Below are 22,356 nucleotides of genomic sequence, written 5' to 3'. Positions count from 1 at the left end.
TTGACATCACTTGCGCCATCGGTAGAAGAGAAGTTGCTCATTGTTCATGTTGACTCGAAGACACCTCGACGTGGCTTTTAAATGAATATTAACGCGTTGAGAAATAATGAAATGCTGGTCTTCGAACAGGGAAATGTGGAATTTCCACCACAGTCTCAGGGGTGCCCAATGCAGACGTTGGCAGGGGGGGGGGGGCATTTTGACTGTGAATGTTTGTATTATGATTGTAGGACGCATGGTTGGAAAATAATATAATTTAACCTGTTTATCATGATGTCACTAATAAATAAAATCTTTCACCGTGTACAGTTTGAACACAGGGGTAATTCAGTGATGAATTATCGATTGAGAATGGTGATTTGACGTTGTTGGTTCATATCATTCTTCAGGTAAATGGAAAAAAAAAATATTTTTTTTTTTATTTTACCAGGTAAGGCCCACTGAGCTATATGGCTTTTTTTCAGAAGCGACCTGGCCACAAATGACAGCTCAACGAAGTGGCTTATTACGTGGAAATGTATAGCAGCCAGATACTATAAACGCGTGTTGTTTTTAGAGGGAAAAACCGGAGGACCCGGAGAAAAAATCCCCGCGACCACGGAAAGCAAAGACGTGCAAACTCCAAATATACAGTAGGCGTCATCAGGGTCGGGTTCGAACCCACGACCCCCTGCATACCAGGCAAGGGAGTTAACATCTCGACATTGGTTCCACTCGCTTAACAATCCAACCTGCTCCCCCCAGAAGGGAGAGGCAGGCAAACGCATTAAGCCTGAGCCAAGAAAAGCACAGGTCAAAGGTGGCGGTGGAGAAGATGCTCCCAGGGGCCCTCCCTTTCCTGGACGTGTAGGCTAATTATTTAAAGGTCTGTCCAGTGCACCGATCGATATTTTCAGCAAGCAGGACCTTGGATCGATAGGGGAGTCTGGGCCGTGCTCGTGTGCTCGTGTGCTTGGCGACCACACGGACATTACCCCTCCACGGCCGATGAACGGGCAAGTGACTTTGCGGCGACATCACAATACCGACGCATTCAAATGTTTCGGGCATGCCACGGCGCACAAGAGGGCGGGGTGGCGAACACCCACGCCCGGCCGCCTTTGTCTCCCACGTGCTGGGGGAGGCAAAAGGCACCGAGGTAGCGATTTTAAGGCTGAGTCGACCTAGGGGAGCCCCAGGACCGGTTCAGATATTCATCACTGATGTTGGCCGCGAGCGGGAATCGAACTCGGTTTCGCCGGGTTCGTAGCGCAGCGCGCTCACCGCTACACCAATACGCACACGCGCGCACAAACGCGTGCGCGTGAATGGTAATTCACACGATAATGGAACTACAGCTTGGGACACAGCAGCTGATGATGAAAGGAACACAAGCATTGCCGGGGTGTTTGCGGCGTATAAAATGGTTCTCACACTGCAGGGAATCGGTTCGCTTGCACGCGCCGTGTGGATTGTGGCATCGCAGGATCGTGAGAAGGTGGTGGCGGCTTGGGGGGAGGCCTTCGTTCGCAGTGGATTGACCATGACTGACGATGACGCTGCAGGCTGACGCGATATATTATAAAGGTGCCATGTCTAAAATGTTATCGTTTGGGCTTGTAATTCCGTTACATTGCCATTATCCACACAAAGACAAAGGTCCCCCCTATAGCCTTATACAGACTGTGAGGACAAGTGCTGCCAGGGAGCACCTATTAACACCTGGACACGTTCATATCTCTGTTGACAGCACCGAGTCAGTCGTGGACATTCCACATTGCTATGGTGATGAGTGCTGCTCGTTAGGAAACGTCCCTCCCTAACGCGAATACCAACACTCATGACGCGCTCATAGTACACATAACCAGATTACAGGTAAGTCAAATACGGTTCTGTAATTTAGATGAAAGGAAGACATCAATGTTTGTTTCAGCCAACTGGCCTATACACACACGGGCTGCACAGGCAAGTCGGGTTAGCGAGCACCTATTAAGGGTGGGTTGGCGCGTGTAGTTGGTGGTGTGTGATCAGCACCATGGCCAGCGACCTTTGTACTTATGCCAAGTGAGCCGAGCGGAGGCCCCAGAGAGGTTCACGTGGCACATTTAACTGTGGCGCATGCGGCGATTGAACCCTCCTCGTGGCTCTGGGGTCATAGGGCAGTGTGCTGAGCACTGCAAAGTGCAAAGATCCCCCGTCTAGCCTTCAACAGAGAGTTGGGGCGAATGCTGTTAGCGAGCACCTCGTAATGCTGGCAAGATACACGAGGGGGTGGGTGGCAAGCACCACACCCGGTCGCCTTTGTATTTCTAGTGGCGATATTTACACGTCACTCCAGGTACTCATTTGAGGCTGAGTCGACCTAGGAGAGGCCCATAGCCGTTTCATATAATCGTCACCGGTGTTGGCCGCGAGCGGGAACCGAATTGGGGCCGTCCAGGTTCGTTGCGCGGGGCGCTCACCGCCACACCGCACCGCCCACGAGCGCGGCATGCGCGTGCACACACGGGCGCGCGCTTCGGGACCCACACCGCCCTGCGCGTGCACGCGCGCGCGGCGTACACGCATCGACTCGGGAGACGGCTGCAGGCCGGGGCGACCTTTCGGTCCAATTTGGAGGGAGCGCGCGTGGTGAGTTATGAAGCAGAAAAGTGTCGCTCCCTCCCTCGCCGCCCCCACAATACCGCCAGCACGCGGTGCATCACCCGGCAGCCACCCCCCCCCCCCCACTTCTCCTCCCCGGCTCTTCCCCACCGGCGAATCCCTGGGGTTGGAGCAAACCGCATTCCCACAATTTCTACATTCGCTCTGCCAATGCCCAGCCCAACCAATTACTCGGAACTGTGGCGGATAACGTGGCACGCGTGGCGCGCTCTGGCTGTGACTCCCCCGGTCACGTCGCGCCACGTGGCAATGGCGCTGACGATCTCGTCACATCTCAGACGATCAGGAGGGTTGGTGATGATGATGGTGGTGGTGTTGGTGCAGCTGGTGGCGATAATGACTCAGGGTTGAGCTCTGTCGGCGGGTGACCACCACGCATGCCTGGGGTTGTCATAGGCGGCTTCCGGGAGCTGTGAGCCTTTGCGTATCGCCGCGCTCCCACGTCGACGTCCCCTGCCTTCACAAAGCCCGCAGCGAGCGGCCCGCCGACGGATGGTTAAACAGCCGCCAAGATGGCCACGGCTTGCGGAAGCCCTCATCCAGCAGTGGATTTTTCCAAAGGGCTGTGCATGTACACGCACACCGCGCTGTTCTACGTACGAGTGCAGTACGTATGCACGGTACGTATGCACGGTATCATAATTGCGGGGAGAAAATGTGTCACAAGTAACGTGTTACCGTTTACGTAACATCTTTCATTCGTTTTTATGATCGACGTTTAAAATAGTTTTGATTAAATACATAAATACATAGTTTCAATTACTACGAACAGTAACGACGAGGGCCAATGTATTGGGACGGCGCCGTGGCCAGGAGATGTTAACTCCCTCGCCCGGTATGCAGGAGGTCGCGGGTTTGATCCCGACTGCCGCCTGCTGTATATTTGGAGTTTGCATGCCTATCTCCCCGTGGTAGCACGGATTCTTCTCCGGGTCCTCCGGTATTTCTCTCCACATGTAGAATCAAGAGGCGTTCAGAGTCTCTGGCTGCTATACATTTCCACGTGGTCGGGCACTTCGGCGCTTTTTGAAAAAGAGCTACGTAGCTCAGCGGCCTTACCTGGTAAATAGAAATAAAAATTGTTTAGTTTATTTGGCGGCGTCGGTGGGCGTGTGATCGTGAGCCAGCGGGTGCCAACGCACGCAAGATCGTGAGCCACACTCCCCGTAGGGATTTTCGAAGGTTGAAAATAAATCGGCCCAAAAGAAAAAGAGAATGCCAATTGCAAAAGGTCGTTTTACTTCTAAACCCCCAAAGTGATCAGTTATCGTCGAAACCGCACGGTAATTCGTCATAATAGATGCACTACTTGTCAAAAGTAACCCCTCCCAACACTGCACATTGTTAAATAAAGTGCTGCATATATGTGTGCGTGTGTGCAATGTGTGGAACATGCACACAATGCGTATCATTGTGGAAAGTCAGCGGCCAACATCCTGTACCATGCCATGTGACTATGGGATTTACAACCACCCGAAAAGGGCTGCCCATGGAGATGATCTCCACCCCGCATTGATTTGGTTGTGCGGGGAGACATTTTTGACTTTGGTTTGACTTGTTTAATCGTTGAAAGCAAATAGGCGTTTAATCCATCGGTCTATTGGCCTTTCGTGCAGATTGATGTCTCCCTTTGCCATTTGTTTTAACATTGCAGCCGCGACTCAATATCACTGCGTGGCCTTATGTTGCTCGGCACTGCTGGCACAAGGCGGGCCTTTGTGTTCACGGGTGTCACCGTCAAGTGGCACCCCTGGCCGAAACAAAGCGGCACATCTTTGCGAGACAATGCGCACGGCTTCATATGAACGAGTCAGTGAATGAAACAGTTGGCTCGATGAATGAGTGGATGACATGAAGTGGTATTACATTGTCGTTCGGCCAGCTGGCATGCCATCAGTAAATGACGTTTGTGGATTTTTTTTTGTTGCATTTCAGTTAATGTGTTTGCATGTCGTGTGAGCTTACCGCTGTGCGTGGGTGGTGCAGGGGTCTAATGGCATGTACCACCAGTCAGAGCCATGACCAAACGTGGCTCAGAGCCTGCAGCTGCTCACCTTAATGACACTCGAGTGTGTGTCTAGATTGCTCGCGCTGTGGCTCGAGCGCTCTACTCAGAGTCATAATGATGCGAGTTGTGTCTACGTACGTGTCTGTCTGAACGTTGAACTTCTTTCGCACCGTACGTAGCCAACCGTGCCAATCAGAGGTGCGCGGGGTGGGGGAGTAAATACAACATGAGCACAAACAGTGCTCTAATAGAGATGAGTTTTTAATCTCGATGATTGAAAAGTCCATGGCTCCAGTGGCTTCCTAATTTCGGAAGGAAGAACGTTCCAGACGGCCGCAGAAGCGCTTCTGAAAGCGCGCGGTGCGGCCACCGTCTTTGTTAGATGGCCCAGCCCAAAAAATGTTCACATTACCGGTTGCTGGTTGATTTGGTCCCATCATAAGCGGTGTTCAATTCCACGTTACTATAGCGGTGTCAATAATTGCTGATTTCTAACCAGATGGTCCTCATGACCCTTGGGGGGGAGGGGGTTATGAAGGCCTGAGTCATCTCGCGACCATGACAAGAACTCACGCCCGTTCAGCGGTGAGTCTTGCACTCCAACCACGGCTGTGGCCAGCCCAGGGTCACAATGGGGATCAACGCTGGCGTCGCAGCGCTGCTATAAACGCGCCCGATTCGCGTCAAGGTGAGCAGCGGACTGAGCAGCGTTGGGCCTGGACGGTGCTCGGGACAGCCACAGTCGGCATTGTGGGCAGGAGAGGGTAGTGCACACAAATCCATTCTCATTCCGCACTCGTCCTCGCGTCGCCGATCTGCATCGATCAGTGTGGCGTGTATGTCTGCCGAACGTCTTTCGCACCGTACGTAGGCCCACCGTGCTAATCGGAGGTGCGGGGTGGTGAAGTATGGTCAGATATCCCTCAACACCCCAAAGGCGGTGGAGGGGGGGGGGGGGTTGGGGGATTCCCTCATTCGGCCGTGGGATTTCCAAACAAATTGGCTGTACGTGTACACGTGCACTGCACCACCGATTATGTAAGTACCACATTTTTAGAACACAACAGCGGTGGTCCAAATGGATAGACTGACCCTGCCATGGGAATGTAGATACATCCCCCCCCCGCCCTTAACCCCCCCCCCCCCCCCCCCATTTCTCAGGAGGGCCGGTGGGGTCGGCCACAGCCCCACGCTTATTTGAGCAACGGGAGGCACTTTTGACTCTTGCCGTTATCTATAAACAGCCTTCAAAATTGGGGCTGTCCTCACAGCTGCGTCCTCAACACCCACCCCGGAGTGGGAGGACGCGCCGCCAGATAATTGCAGTCGCAGCGAGGTAGATATCGAGCACTTAGCAGTCGCCGTGACCCGCTCAACTCAACTCTATTACGTGCCGTGGTCTGGAGGGATGCGTGGTTTTATACCCCGGCAGAGCCACACACACACACACCCCACACACACTCCACACACACACCCCTACACACACACACTCCACACACACACCCACACACACACCCACACACACCCCACACGCACACACACCCCACACACACCCACATACACACACACTCCACACACCCCCCTCCCCCCACACACACATCCCACTCACACATCCACACACACACACGCACACACCCCACACACACCCCACTCACACCCACACACACACACCCCACACACACACCCACACACACACCCCACTCACACCCCCACCCACACACACACACCCCACACCCCCCCCACACACACACACCCCACTCACCCACACACACACACCCCACACCCCCCCCACACACACACACCCCACTCACACCCCCCCCCACACACACACACACCCCACTCACACCCACACACACACACCCCACACACCCCCCCTCCCCACACACACACACGCCCCACTCACACCCCCACCCACACACACACACACAATCACCCACACACACACCCCACTCACACCCACACACACACACACCCCACTCCCCCCCCACACACACCCCCACCCACACACACCCCACCCCCCCCACACACACACACTCCACTCACACCCCCACCCACACACACCCCACACACACCCCCACCCACACACACACACACCCCACACACACACCCACACCCCACACACACACCCCACTCACACCCCACACACACACACACACACACCCCCACACACACACCCCCCACACACACACACCCCACACACACCCCACACACACACCCACACTCACCCCCACACTCACAGTGGTCGTACTACGCAGCCATGCTCTTCATGGATCTTCAGCGATAAGAAGACATCATCCGTGTGTGAGGTCCAAACCTTTTTTGTGGTTTTACACAAACTTAACAACAAGGCTGATGTAGAAGCCGTAGTTCGCCATATAGCTCAGAGATGAACTTCATCAAAGCGACTCGATGGAAGTTCAGGCCTTCGAAGACAGCTGCATGCGGAGGTTGCTAGGTATTTCACGGCAGGACAACAGCACGAATCCTTGGAAGTTAAAATTTAATCTGTAGTGGCAGGTGAGTGTTGTAGAGGTCCTCAAGAAGCGGGGGCTGTGATGGGTGGGACGCGAGTGCAGAATGGGGGGAGTGCAATTACCGGGGCAGGCATTCGAGTGGCACCCAACTGCGAGTTGCGACAATCTGGAGGATTTTTTTTATTATTATTAAAATTTCGCCCCAATGTTCTTCACACAATTTCAGAGGGGGCGGGAGAGGGAGGAGGGGCGGCGACTTTCGCCGCTAAGACATCACCACCAGGGTGTGAGGGCCGCCACACAGTTCAAACCATTGGAGTTTGACAGCAGCAAGATGATGGTGATGATGATGCTGACGATGGGGGTGTTCTCACTCCTTGTGGATTGTTGGGGGCCGCGCCTAATGCCTTCAGGGGCCGCCAGTGGCCTGCGGGCCTTGCGATGAAGAAGGCCGCTCTATACAGACTGCCCCCCACCCACCAACCCCCAGCATAGGAATGTGGAATGTTCACTGATTTAGAGCCCCAGCAGGTATGGACTTTGATATTTTATATTAATGTGGAGTTAGCAACACCGACGCAGGAGTCCTCTTTGTAATGTAAGAGATTGATGGGGCTATTAGTGGCACATATTAAGAAGGCTAACCAAGCAAGTGAATGGCGTGTTCACTCATGCCCTTCCACCTTTGTCTTCCCAGTGCAGAGGTTTACACACTGTACCCGATACTCACTTAAGGTTGAACGGCTCCAGGCGACAACCGCGACATATTCTGCTCACATGTGCCATGCATGATGTAAGTGGACAAGTGTTGAACCCAGGTGGCCAGGATCACAGCCCAACGCAATGCTCAAACCCGAGTGACACCTCTCCCCACACTAACGCACACTCACAAATATCATTCCCTGCCATATACATGTCGAATTTCCACGCCTGGCTCAAGGCACACAAGTGAAATGACAATCACGAAAACGATCAATGGGCTACTGATGATATATATATATGTTACATGACACACGTGTGTGTGTGTGTGTTGTGGAGTGGTGGGCCAGTGGAGGTTAGCGCACTGCGCCATGAACCAATGTCGCTTTCCGGCTACGTCGGTGGCGAGATGTGAACTGCCTCGCCTGGTATGCAGGAGGTCGTGGGTTCGATTCCGACCCTGACGCCTGCTGTGTATTTGGAGTTTGCGGTGTCTCTATCCTCGTGGTCGAGTGGAGTTTCCTCCGGGTTTCCCCTTCACATTTAGAAATGTGCGTTTAGATTATTCCACGCGATAAGCCACTTCGTTGAGCTATCATTTGTGGCCAGGTCGCTTCTGAAAAATATCTACATAGCTCACAGTGGGCCTTACGTGGTAAAAATAAAAAAAAGCTTATGGTAGTCTATAGTTTATCTGAACCGGTCCTGGCCTCCCCTTGACCAGCATGGTGAAGTATGGTCAGTAAACCCCCCATGACCGATACGGTGTGGAAGAGGCCTCCATGATCCAGCGGTGAATTGACAAAGGGCGGCGAATTAACATATACCAAGGCGAGCACGTATGCATGTGCGCACGTACATATATAGGTATGTACATGCGCACGTACACGCGTGCGTGTGTGTGTGCGCAGTTCAATGCGGGGCGGTCGTGATACACAGCGCTGCATGGAATAGCGATGGGATGCGTGCGCACGCATGGGTCTTGGCAGGGCGCAGGTGCACGTGTGCGCTGATTACCCGTGCAGATGCCTCAGCCGCGACCCCAGCGCCACTTTCATTTAGTGCAGGGCCACTCGGGGGAGTCGCGGATAGACGTACGCGCACACACGCGCGCACACATACACGCACACACCCATACACGCAGACATACACAGACAAAGATCCCCCGTATAGCCTTAACAGGCAGTGCTGTTAACAGTGCTGTTGGCGAGCACCTACGAAGGCCAGAACGGCACACGAGGGGGTGGGTGGCCAGCACCACGCCCGGCCGCCTTTGTCTCCCCAGCGGCGATGTTTTTACCCACCGCACCACGTACTCATTTGAGGCTGAGTCGACCTAGGGACAACCCAGAACCGGTTCAGATAGTCGTCAACGGTGTTGGCCGTGAGCGGGCATCGAAACTCGGAACGCCGGGTTCGTAGTGCAGCGCACGAACCACTACCCTACCAACAACAACAACAACCGCCATTCGCCACTAAGTGGCGGTGACGTCACCACTGCGCTTGTGCCAGGCTATGTGCACGTTAAGGCCACGTGAAGAGTCACAAAGATGTAGCACAAACATTTGCACACACAACGATACATATATTTGGTCACATGCACTCGTGCACAGATCTGGAAATTAATTTGCACGCTGTACATGCAGACATGCACATACACACACAGGGCCTTTAGTTGATTTTCATGCTTATTCTCACAAATAGAGATCCACTCATATACACACAGCTTGCAATGTATTATATGCTTATATACAAGGCCGTAACCATGGAGTCAACATTGGGGGGGGGACCAAATCTTCCAGGGGGTATGGGGTCCCCCCCCCAGAAAAAAAATCTAAATTTGAAAATAATTTCCGCCTAAAATATAAAAAAAAATTCACTAACACATAGGATGGACTTTATTTTTATTTTTTACAATGTCTAATAGTGTATTGTATTACATTGCTCTGTTTTTTCTTTTTTACCTTTTCTTGTTTTATTGTATGTAATGGCAGAGATTAGGGATTCATAAAGTACCACCATAACCACAATCAGCTCAACAGAAATCTATTTTATAGCAATATATTGGGGGGGGGGGGCATTTTTAACATATTTGAATATTGGGGGGCATGTGCACCCCCCCAATATATATTATAATTACGGCCTTGCTTATATAAACATACGAACACACATACACACAGAGCCTACAATCCAATTAGCGCGTACACACAAACATTACCAAGGTGTAGCCTTGTAGACTGTTGGAACAAGTGCTGTTGGTTATTGAGCAGCGTACTGAGGCCAGCACAGCACACGAGGGAGTGCAGCCGGCGCCACAATCGTCTGGCCAGGTTCGTCTCCCCAGCGACGTTGTCTGACACACATTGTTCGTAATCATGGCTGTGAATTGAACCCAGGTTGCTGGGATTGCAGTGGCAGTGGGCAAAGCACGAACGACACCACTGCACAAAGACAATAGCCCCCCCCCCTTCCCACCACCATATATAATGAATGATTCATTTGTTGGTGATTCCGATTGCGTAATATGTGTGTTGTAAACCCTCCTCCACCTGACGCAGCCAATTAACAAACGCGCAAATGTATTTCTGCTTAAGCAGCACCACCGGTGTGTTGGAGAGCCATCCGCGACAACCACGTGACTTTATTGCCTCCGTCGGGTGGAGGAGGGTGCACAACACGCATTGTTACTCGCAAAATTTGACCCACAAATCATTTATGATTCACATTTGTCACGACAACCTACGTGTTAACAACAACCTCCCTCCCATATAAATTTCGATTTAAAGCTTTCGTGACTGCAGGGATTCATATTCTTGGTTCTTTCGGTAAAGTCACGTAGAAGGGAAACAACAATAAAAAAAATATTGTTGTGGTTTTCACGCCTGATGATGAGTGCTTGTGTTGCAATCGAAGCGTCGTGAGAGTTTTATTGTTTTATTATTATTGTTTTGTTGTTTCCCTTCTACGTGACTTTACCGAAAGAACCAAGAATATTAACCCCCATATGGCCTAACAGAGTGTTGGGGCAAGTGCCGTTAGCGAACACCTATTGAGGCTGCCACGGCGCACGAGCTGGTGGATGTCCAGCAGCATGCCCGGATGCATTTGTCTCCCCAATGCTGTTGTTTACACACCGCGCCAGGTACTCATTTGAAACTGAATCGACCTAGAGGAGGCCCAGAACCGCTTCAAATCATTGCCACGTGTCATTACCGGGTCGCCGGGTTTGTCGTTCGGTGCGATAGCCACGACACTGCAGATTTCCACTTGCACAAAATACAAATATCCCCCGTATAGCCTTAACAGACTGTTGGGGCAAGTGCTGTTAGCGAGCACACACATATACACACACATAGTAAAGACATTTGTACTTATACACATATGCACACGCATATGTAGCCTGCATGTCCGTACATTCATCTGCATGTCCGTACACAAATATGCAGGATATGCAGGGGTCTGTAGCCCTTCGCCCCCATGGTGAGTTTGCCGTGATTCTGGGGGGGGGGGGGGGGGAGGACGGTGGGGGGGTGGTGGTCGCAATTCGAATCGAGGGTTCAATCGCGTGCTCTGACGTTGAGATTCGTGCATACCAAAGGCCAAGAGAGTCAGCAGCGATGTTTTGCAGTTCAAATGATCATCGAGGCAATGGTGCTCATCTCCCGTTAACAACCCTGCAGAGCCAGTGGTGGAAATTCCACATTCCTACCACGGGGGAAAGTCGATCCATAGGACTACCACTACATTTACCTCCCCACAACATTGTATTCATTTTATAAACCTCGGTGGGATGATGAGCTAAGTCATCCACCCCCCCCCCCCAATTGAGCTCCCCACAACATGGTACCAATTTTATCGGCCCTGGTGGTTGGTGGGATGATGGGCTGGGTCGAGCCTCCCCACCCCCAACAACTCACAACATTCCGATCGCGAGCCGCTCGTTGGCTCTACCGCTGAGCCACCTGGGCAGATGCAATTACACACATCGATGTATCGCTGGCATAAGAATCGATTTGTTTAAATTAATGACTCAATGTATCGCTGCGCCCTGACCACATACATACAAGACAAAGATCCCCAACTTCCGTATAGTCTCAACAGACTGTTAGGGCAAGTGCTGTTAGCACTTGAACGGGCACACGAGGGGGTGGGGTGGCCAGCACCACGCCCGGCCGCCTTTGTCTCCCTCGTGACGATGTTTTTCACACGGCACCGGGCGCTCATTTGAGACGGAGTCGAGCTAGGGGAGGCCCAGGACCGGTTCAGATAATCATCACTGGTGTTGGCCATGAGCGGGAATCGAACTTGGGTCGATAGGTTCGTAGCACATCGCGCTAACCGCTGCACTACCGCTCCCCGCATACACACACACACACACATATACACACATATACACATACACACATATACACATACGGTACACATAGGGCCACAATTCGTACGCATGGCCATACGCATAACATCGATGTATCTATCTATACGTGCCCATAAATATACATAAGGCATCATCGCTGCACACACAGACTCCAAATGATTAGCACTGGTATACGTACACACATGTGTAACATGCTACATAACATGGAGATTATACATGTACGGTGAATGGAGCTGACACTCTCCTCATGGCTACACATTCACACACCGTAAATTATTATCAGTCTGGTTATACACCGCACATCTGTACATGCACACACAGAATTAAGATACGCACACATATATATGCCACCATCGATTAGCATGGTTAACACACACGCACCTAAATACACACACACGTACAAACGGTAAAGCATATTCATGTACACACAAATACGCAGCAAATTCATCTGCATGGGCATATACAACCATACAGACACAAAACACACACACACATAGCCAACGGTGTATTTGCATGGGAAAAAATCAATTTATAAAATTGCATGCGTACACATTATTGAAAAATGATTCGCATAGTCATATTGTGTACAAACAAATACAAAGATGCCTCATACAGCCTTTAATAGAATTTGTGCAAATGCTCTGAACGAGCACCTATGAAGGTCGGCATTGCACAAGAAGGGGTGGGTAGCCAGCATCACGCCCGGTCGCCTTTGTCTCCCCAGCACTCACATTTTACACCCATTTAAGGCTGAATCGACCTAGGGGAGGCCCAGGATCGGTCAAAATAATTGCCACTGTAATCGGGAATCGAACTCGGGTGGTCGGGTTCGTCGTGCAGTGCCCTAACCATGACAACACCGCTCCCCACTGACGTACACACACACACAGCACAGACATTTGCACTTGTACAGCTATGTGACGCAGTTCGTGCCGTAATGAATACGATGCGCATTGTGTTCGGGGGAGGGTTCCATGCAGTGCGCTCTATACAGTGCTTCTCTCCAACAAAGACTCTGTGGGGACACAGACTGCCAAATAATAGCGTCCCTCCATCTGCGAGCACCGCCCGTGTATCGTGAAGCGTAGGACGTGAACACGAGCGTGAGGATGAGCGCTGCTGGCGTGTGCTGAGCTGGGTGGGTCCGAGTATTTATTTTCACATCGCCATGGACGCATTTTGTATTGTTTATTCTCCGAAGTAAATATTGCGTCTATTACCATTATTACTGTCTATTTTTCGTCTTCCTTTTCAGATGACATTTTGAAATGGAATGAAAATGTACCGAATTGAGACGAAATATAAATGATGCATGTTCAGAGAAATTAATTAATTTAAAAGATCATTCTTGCACGCATTCATGTTGGTGGGAGTCAGTTTGAACGTTTGTTAAAATAAATGAAATAACCCTGCGTGATTTGTTAAAATAAGTATCATAACCTTACGTGCAATGATACATCTGATTAGCAGGGTTGGCTACGTACGGTGCGAAAGAAGTCCAACATACAGGCAAACACGTGTCCTGACTTTTGTGCCACCCTGTGTTGACTACACACACACCGTATCGGTAGATAGTACGACTCAGGTGATCGCAAAGAACACCAGAAAGACCCACGGTCTTTTGTTTAGCTGACCACTCCCTGCCGATGAGACTCAGAAAGCCGAAGCTGGCCGAAGATTTTGTCCACTTGAAACAAATTCTGCTTGAAATATATTTGCGGTCCAGAAAGACCGTATTGGTTACCGTAAACAAATAATATGGTAATGAAATAGACCCTGGTAGTTTATTTACATGTTAAATAGATCCATGCACATACAGACGTATACATATATTGGTACTTAGATAAATAATACGGATGGCTTCATGGTGAAAAAAAAATATTCGGATATTTAAGGAAAATCTTTGATGGTTAATCTCTTCACGTCAATCGTGTTACGTGTTTTCGTGCTCGTGAAAGTGACGTCGCCAGATGCCACGTAACGACACCACTGGTGGTGGAGGACAATGCCCAAGCAACGTAACGTTAGCGACGAAATGCCACGTGGCCTTGTATGTTCAAAGCAATCTAAAACAGATTTCGCGCATCAGTCCCGAATATCAGTGACTTCCCGTACAGATATCTTCTGGCCTTTGAAAGTAGCTACATGCACAGCGGATGTTAGGAAATTCATGGAATTGCAGGGTTGGCAAATTGAATGTTACGAATCGAACGTGGCAGGAAAGCAGTGTAGTCTATCACCAGGCTATTTTGGTTGAGATTCGTGCTCAGGAAGGAGGAGGTTTGGTTTTCCGAGACAGACATTGCAGTGACACCGAGCAGAGCGGTCGGTGGAAGACCTAAAGCCAGATGGTGGAGTTGGTTACTTGGAGACGTCTTTGGAGATTGGCCGTTGACCGTGTAGCAGCTGCGGCGTCTGGGAGCAGTGGTTGAGGAAGGTGTGAGCTCTTGAGCAGCCTTGATCATAATGACCTCTTGACGTTGGTAAAACCACGTGACGTGCTGGGCAAGTTATGAGATGATATCCAGCCTGATGGTGAATTCTGCCGACCATCATCATCTGCTCTTCTTGAGTTGATAAAAAAACAAGTACCTTTCAATCGTGAGTAGAAATAGTTTTGCTATGAAGAAGGGCCATTGTTCAAAACGTCAATTATTATATATTTTTCCTTTTTAAGACCACGGTGTTGTTGACAAATGTGTTGCTTTGTTTGTTATGTTCCATGCACCTGTGCTCCACCGCCTGCACAGCAGCGTCACCATATGAATTGTTTAGAGAGAGTAGAAATTGTTAATCGTATGAAGAGACTGACCCATATGACGTGAATGTGGAATTTCCACTGATGGCTCGGGGCACCCAACGGACGTGAACACTGCCCCACAATAATTTTAATCAGGGAGACACTTTTACCAAAATAACAAAAAAAACCGCTCTGTAGCTGCTGTAAGTTTAGAATGCTGTATATAGGCGCATAATGCCTAGGGATTTCGATTTAAAGCGTTCGTGACTGCAGGGATTCATCTTCTTGGTTTTTTCGGTAAAGTCACGTAGAAGGGAAGTAATAAAATAATAAAAATAAAACATAATAAAATAAAATAATTCTCACTGAGAATAATTAATAAAAATAAAACATAAAATAAAATAATTCTCACTGAGAATTCTCACTGAGAATTATTTTATTTTATTATGTTTTATTTTTATTATTTTATTACTTCCCTTCTACGTGACTTTACCGAAAGAACCAAGAGGATGCCTAGGGATTGTACAGTGTATATATGTTGCGTTTGTTTTTTTTGCTTAAAGGTAATGGTCAAAAGGATATTATAGACTGTCTGTGTTTCACATGTCCCTTGGGCTACACGATACAGATGTTTGGCATTGGCCCGACTCATTCCACCTAATTAAGACGTTTTAGTGTGCCTGAGAAATTGGAAGCTTCGCAAACTGCCTTCCGTCGCGAGTGCCATTAAACGCGCCGGCGTTAGGCCCCGTCTTGCAACAACGTGCAGCAGGGCCACGGGCCGTGCAAGAGACAAAGGCCAAGACACAAAGATTGCCAGTTGCTGCTCTATAGACGTTTTGAGGCGCGTGCCCCGCACCTCCCCCCGTCAGCGAATTCCTAATGAGGCTGGCACGGGTACAATAATGGGGCGGTATGGTGAGGATCATGCATTGCCCGGCCACCTTTATCTCTCCGGAGCACTGGTGTATGGCAACACTGTCCCCCCCGCTCCCTCCCCCCCCCGCGGTTCTCATTTCAGGCTGAGCAAATTCATTGGCAATGTTGGGTCGAGTGATCGACTACACAATTGTAAGATTGTGCATTTCTATCCTGACCAGGGGTTAATTCAGCCTCATCCTCACACATCCCCGGGACAATACAATTATTAAACTTCGTGGGAAGAATTTTTTTTTTGTATTAATAGGAGGATGAGCATGTCCCCTTCCATGGGAACGAGGAATTTTCACTACTGTCTGGATATTTTGAACATATGTAGTAATTTGACGCGTATTCGTGCTAACAAAAGTGACGTCACCCGATGCCACGTGATGTCAGTTTTAGGGAAAACAGTATTAACGTGACATTCTGTAGGTGTTTTTTGAAGAAGGGCCATTGCCTGAAACGTCACTAATTACCTATTTTTCTATTAAGGCCACAGTGTTGTTGACGAGTGTGTGGAGTTTTGTTTCTATTGGTGATGTCATTTTCTGTTATGTCAAACTTTCGGATCAATCCGAAACCACTTATTTTCGGATCATCTGAAATTTAGTACTTAGGCCCAATTTTCGGATTATAGTTAGGAGGGATCTTATTGCAATTTACAGTCAATGTGTAACAATACACAATCACAATTGCCAGCTCTAATCTAGTAGTGGAAATTCTGCATTCCCATGGCGGGTACCAGTCTATCTGTGGGTGAGCCATTTTCGACTTCCCACAAAGGTACTCGCTTTATACACCACACAGGGATGATGGCCCGAATCAACCCCTGCCCATGACTTGAGCTCACGGAGGTGGAGGTCGACGTGACAGCCCTCTGAATTGCGAGTCAAACGCTCCAACCGCAGCACCAGCCAGCTGGCTAACCCCCCCCCCCCCACACACACACACACGAAATATACGCAGTGTAATTTGATTGTAGGAGCATTTCTGCAGTGTGCATAAGAAACAAGCTTCTTCACATTCACCCCAGGGCGCATATCCCCCAGCACACAGCAATGGCTTTCCTCCATCTCCTTCACCCCCCCCCTCCCTGCAGCCTTTAATACCCACAGACCCCCAAGCATGCCTCCCTCCCTGCAGCCCTTAATACCCACAGACCCCCAAGCATGCCTCCCTCCCTGCAGCCCTTAATACCCACAGACCCCCAAGCATGCCTCCCTCCCCGCCTTCCTCAGGGAAGGCTCCAGGTGCACATTATATTGCTCAGTCCCCATCAGCGGGGAGGGAGATGCACTAGAGCGGGGGGCGGGGGGCGGGCAGACGAGGGCCAGTGAAATGTCGCCAGCGAGGCCACGTGCCTTTGCAGGCGCGATGTTGGTGGGTTCAGGCTGGGGTCACACGAATCGCAATGCTTCCATGCTTCCATTCTCCAGCTGATGCCCCCCACCATTAGGAATCAATATTGCAACGGACACCCCCCCCCCCCCCCCAATAAAAAATAATAATAAGCAAACAAAACGTGCGGCCGTGGGCTGCAGTGGCCGTGTGGCCCCCGAGGGGATAATAACGGGGGGAGGGGGGGGGCTCCAGGCTGGGCGATCGCTGCTGTGGCCCTGGGTTGGAATCTGGGGTCTAGCGACAGCGTAATTAAAGCGGGTTCTCAAGTGTGGCGAGCTGATGGTCTTGGGATACTCTCCAATGATTGCACAAAACAAAGATCCCCCGTGTAGCCTAACAGACTATTGGGGGGGGGGGCAGGTGCAGTTAGCGAAGGCTGGCACGGTACACGAAGGGGTAGGTGGCCAACACCACGCCCGTCCACCTTTGTCTCCCCAGTGGCGATGGTTACACATCGCTACACCAGGTACTTATTTGAGGGTGAGTTGACATAAAGGAGGCCCAGGACCGGTTCAGATAATCGTCACTGATGTTGGCCGTGAGCTGGAATGGAACTCGGATCGCCGGGTTCGCAGCACACTAACGACCGCTCTACACATACACATACAGACACACTCCCACAGACACACACAAACACACACAAAGATATACAAAGACACACACAGACACACTCACACAGACACACAGACACACACACAGACACACACAAAGACATATGAAGACACACACACACAGACACACTCACACACAGACACACACATACACACACATAGCCACACACAGACACACGCGCAAAAAAAAACCACCACGTTAACTTCGGATTGTTATGTAATTCGGTAGAGTCCAGCCCGTGCTTAATGTCTGTTGGAAGCGAGCCCATGCGTTGCGTTTTTATAAACCTCTTCATAGCGTTATGGGTATACAGGGTACAATAGTATAGTGTACAATAATATATGATTATTACGGATAGGTGTAGCTTGTGCTCCTAGTGGTAGTGCCTTATGCCGATGAACTCTATTCTAGGCAAGCCTCGCTAAAGGAGTGCTCTGGAAAATATCGAGTAATAAATGAAGCCCCGAGTCCAGATATGTGTGGATAACAGGCAATTGAAGCGACATCAGACGTAGTTGTGTGACGCCATCTGGCCGGGGCTTTGCTACGACAGGGTCCTGACCAACGGCGCGATGCTGGAATCCAGAGTGGACACGTTTCTGTCTCGTGACGTGGCGAGATGTTAGCTCCCTCGCCTGGTACGCAGGAGGTCGCGGGTCCGATGGCAGCCCTGACGATGCCCCGTGTATATTCGGAGTTTGCGTGTGCACGTGGGCATTTCTCCGGGTCCACCGGTTTTGCCCCCCACATTTGATCGAAATGCGTTTCGATAATTTGGCTGCTGCTGTAAATCCCAACATGATATCAGCCACTTCGCTGCGCTATGATTTGTGGTCCACGTGGCCCCTGAAAACGAGTTCAAAGCTCATTGGGCTTCACCTGGCACAGAGTCTAGTGCAGTGGTTCTTAACCTTTACTGCAGCCCTGCGCCCCTTTGATTCTCAATCGTTACAACTTGTGTCGTATAAACACACAGAGGGTTTGATGAAACAAAGTAGTTGTACTCAAGTGCCCGTGCTTAATTTGTGTTTTGATTATTTACCTTTAAAAAAAATCTGGCCATGTCTCGCACCCCCAGAAAGGGCATCTCGCACATCAGGGGGTGCGTGCACCCCAGGTTAAGAAGAACCACTGGCTTATATTTCGATTTAAAGCTTTCGTGACTGCAGGGATGGCTTATAGTTTAACGCTGGTGGCATATTTGCAATACAAATAGGAGAAAGCATTTGCTAATTAGATGGTGTGGTGACCGGCACGCTGTTCATCTGCACCCCACCCGGAGCGTGTTGGTGACCACACATGAAGACCAGATTTAACGTAGCTACTAATATTACGTTTATACAAAATGCTATCCCACAAACATGCTGCCGGAGCTAATCTATGATGGTAGCTGCTGTTTGTTGTATTGGCCTCAAGTGGATGTCTCAAACGTACATGGTTAATAAATAAATAAATAGGAGCAAGTGCTGTGAGCGAGCCCCTCTTAAGACTTGCTTGGCACACAAGTGGGGGGGGGGGGAGGGGGGGATGTAGCCATTGGTACTACACACTCAGACACAATTATCCATCCAGTGCTCATGTAAATAGAGCACAACACACACTGATTTAAGGTTGAGGTGACCTAGGGGAGCCCTGAGACAGATTCAGATCACAATTGCCACCGGCGTTACGCATCATGACCACGAATAGAATCCAAGTTATCGGAGTTGTATTGTGCGAACCAATGCACCATCGCTCCACACATAAATACAAAGTACACTCCCACACAGAGCCAAGACAAAGCTTCCCCGCAGATATTGAAACCTCCGGTTGGGGCAGGGACACATAATCAGAATCTTTATACTGGAGAAATGCGACTAGCTACAAAGCTCTTTGTCCGCAGATGTCCAGTAGTCACGGATGTGCTCGCGAGCACCAATGATGGGCAGCACTGCGGCCGTCAGATCTATAGATCTGGTGCATACACATTAACACTTAGATATGTGTCTGCCTAGTGCTGATGTGTATGCACCAGATCTATAGATCTGGTGCATACACATTAACACTTAGATATGTGTCTGCCTAGTGCTGATGTGTATGCACCATACCGCTTACCTGTCAACCCCTTATCAGTGCCCTACCTTATTACGGACCAATTTAGACCTCATTCGTCACCCCGTGCCATTTTAAATCTCAACGTTCATCCTACAAAGCCCATCACAAGGGAGAAACACCAAATAAACGGAGAAACAAAATGTTGTTGATACTCTTTAGTTATTTCGGTAAAGTCTTCAGATGAAGACGTTTACTTGTGTGGCGATCGAAACGTCGTGATCTATTATTTTTTCTACCTACGTGACTTTACCGAAAGAACTAAAGAGTGTGGATGCCTGCAGTCACGAAAGCTGCAAATCGAGATTAAAATGTTGTGGCCCGTATTGAAACGGCTGTACGCCACATGGACCTGGAAACTCAATTTCTCTGTGCAAGAACACGGGTAAACCATATGGGTTGACATACAGGTACACCAGGAGGTGGGTGGCCAGCACCACGCCCGGCCACCTTTGTCTCCCGAGTGGCTGAGTCGAGCTCGGGTAGGCCCAGGACCGGTTGAAATATTCATCACCGGTTGTTGGCCGTGAGCGGGGATCAAACTCGGGCCTCCTGGTTCGTAGCGCTAACCGCTACGCCACCGTGTCGCGCGTGTGTTCTGTATGTGTTCTGTGTGGGGAAGCTGGGGGATTTTGTGTGGGGGGGGGGGGGGGACCGAGTTATCCTGCGAAAGCGCCCTGCTGCCTCGCCATCTGCCGCAGCCCTTTCAGAGTGGGGATTGGGCTGCCCGCGTGGCGGCGGGAGTCGGGTTGGAGCTGCACTGCCGCCTGTGTGGGTGGCTTGGATTTGTGTGGGGGGCGGTGGGGGGGTGGGGGGCGTTGTCGTGTGGCCCTCGAGAATCCGGCCCGGCGGGCGTTGCCAGATATTGGAGGGGGCCTTTGGCCTGCGTTAAGGGAAATGTAAAAAGTGAGATATTTTTTTAGAGGAGTTATTTTTTGTTTATTTCCTCGAGGTTAAATATCGCAGTGTTTAATGCCAGTCACTGGCTTTCCAATTAGAATGATACAGTCCACTTAACTTGATCTCCGCCTTTCTGTTTAACTGAATTAATCGAAAGCATTGATTTGAAACAAAGTAAATTGACGTGTGAATGTCTTGGACTTTGGTTGCATTTACTTATTTTTTTCAACAACGTGATTTAAGAAAATAAATCTGTCCGAACAATTGTCTGGGAGAGACTGGTGGTTGTAGTGGCTAATGCACTGCACTTGTGAACCTGGCAACCTGAGTTCTATTATATTATATCTGAGTTATTTTCCCGGTCATGGCCGCACCTCCGCTTAGCACGGTCGGCTACGGACGGTGCGAAACAGGAGGAGGATTTCACCACAACTCTGTGGCTGTCGCCTGATGATGCTGTTTGTTGTAATTACCGGCGAAACGCCACGGAACTCGAATTGTAAACGTTGTGGGTTTACTCTCCAACACACCGGCGTGTTGAACGAATACCGAATTGGTATGTTTTGTTCACGTGACAAACCTTACTAATTGGCTTGTGTCGAGTGGTGGCGGATTTAACGACACATTTATATATTCACGCGATCTAACAAACAAAAAAACAAGCCCTCTCTATGATGGTGCGAAAGAAGTTCAACGCACACACACACACGGCTAACGTCAGTCTCGAGCAATTACCTGAACTGCTCCTGGGCTCCCTGATCACCAGCCTCCTTTGACCAGGATGAAGCAGTAGTCAAGTGACCCCCCACAGGGAGTCCTCATCCAGCAGTGGGTTGAACAAGGGGGGCTATTCATTGTATTCGATTGTCCAAACCTGTTTTTGCTTTTTTACACAAATGTAAAAAAAGTCTGATTTAGAACCCAAGTGGTTCCATGCCTTACATCTCAGAGATGGACTTGATCAAAGCAACTCGATGGAGGTTCTGGCCTTCGAAGACAGCTGCATGTGGAGGTTGCTAGGTATTTCACGACAGGATGACAGTAAAAATCCTTGGAAGTTAAAATTGAATCTGTAGTGGCAGGTGAGTGTTGCAGAGGTCCTCAAGAAGCGGGGGCTGTGATGGGTGGGACGCGAGTGCAGAATGGAGGAGTGCAATTACCGGGGCAGGCATTCGAGTGGCACCCAGCTGCGAGTTGCGACAACCTGGAGGATTTTTGGCAAAATCCAGACCATTGTTCTTCCATAATTTTCAGGGTGGGGCACATTCGCCGCTAAGACATCATCCGCGTGTGAGGGCCGCCACATCTTTTGCAACCATTGGGGATTTAACAGCAAGATGATGACGATGGGGGATGTTTTCACATTCGTGCTTTATCCGTGGCTGCACATCAGTGGGCCGCACTAGAGGCCATTAGGGGCCGCCAGAGTCCCCGTCGGCCTTGCAATGAAGAACACCGCTCGCGAGACGTTTGGTTTGTTTGTCATTTGGCC

This window comes from Lethenteron reissneri, chromosome 35, assembly GCF_015708825.2.
Source record: "Lethenteron reissneri isolate LAM-NWPU_2019-01 chromosome 35, ASM1570882v1, whole genome shotgun sequence".
In the NCBI taxonomy this organism is placed as follows: Eukaryota; Metazoa; Chordata; class Hyperoartia; order Petromyzontiformes; family Petromyzontidae; genus Lethenteron; species Lethenteron reissneri.
This window is presented reverse-complemented; position numbering follows the sequence as displayed.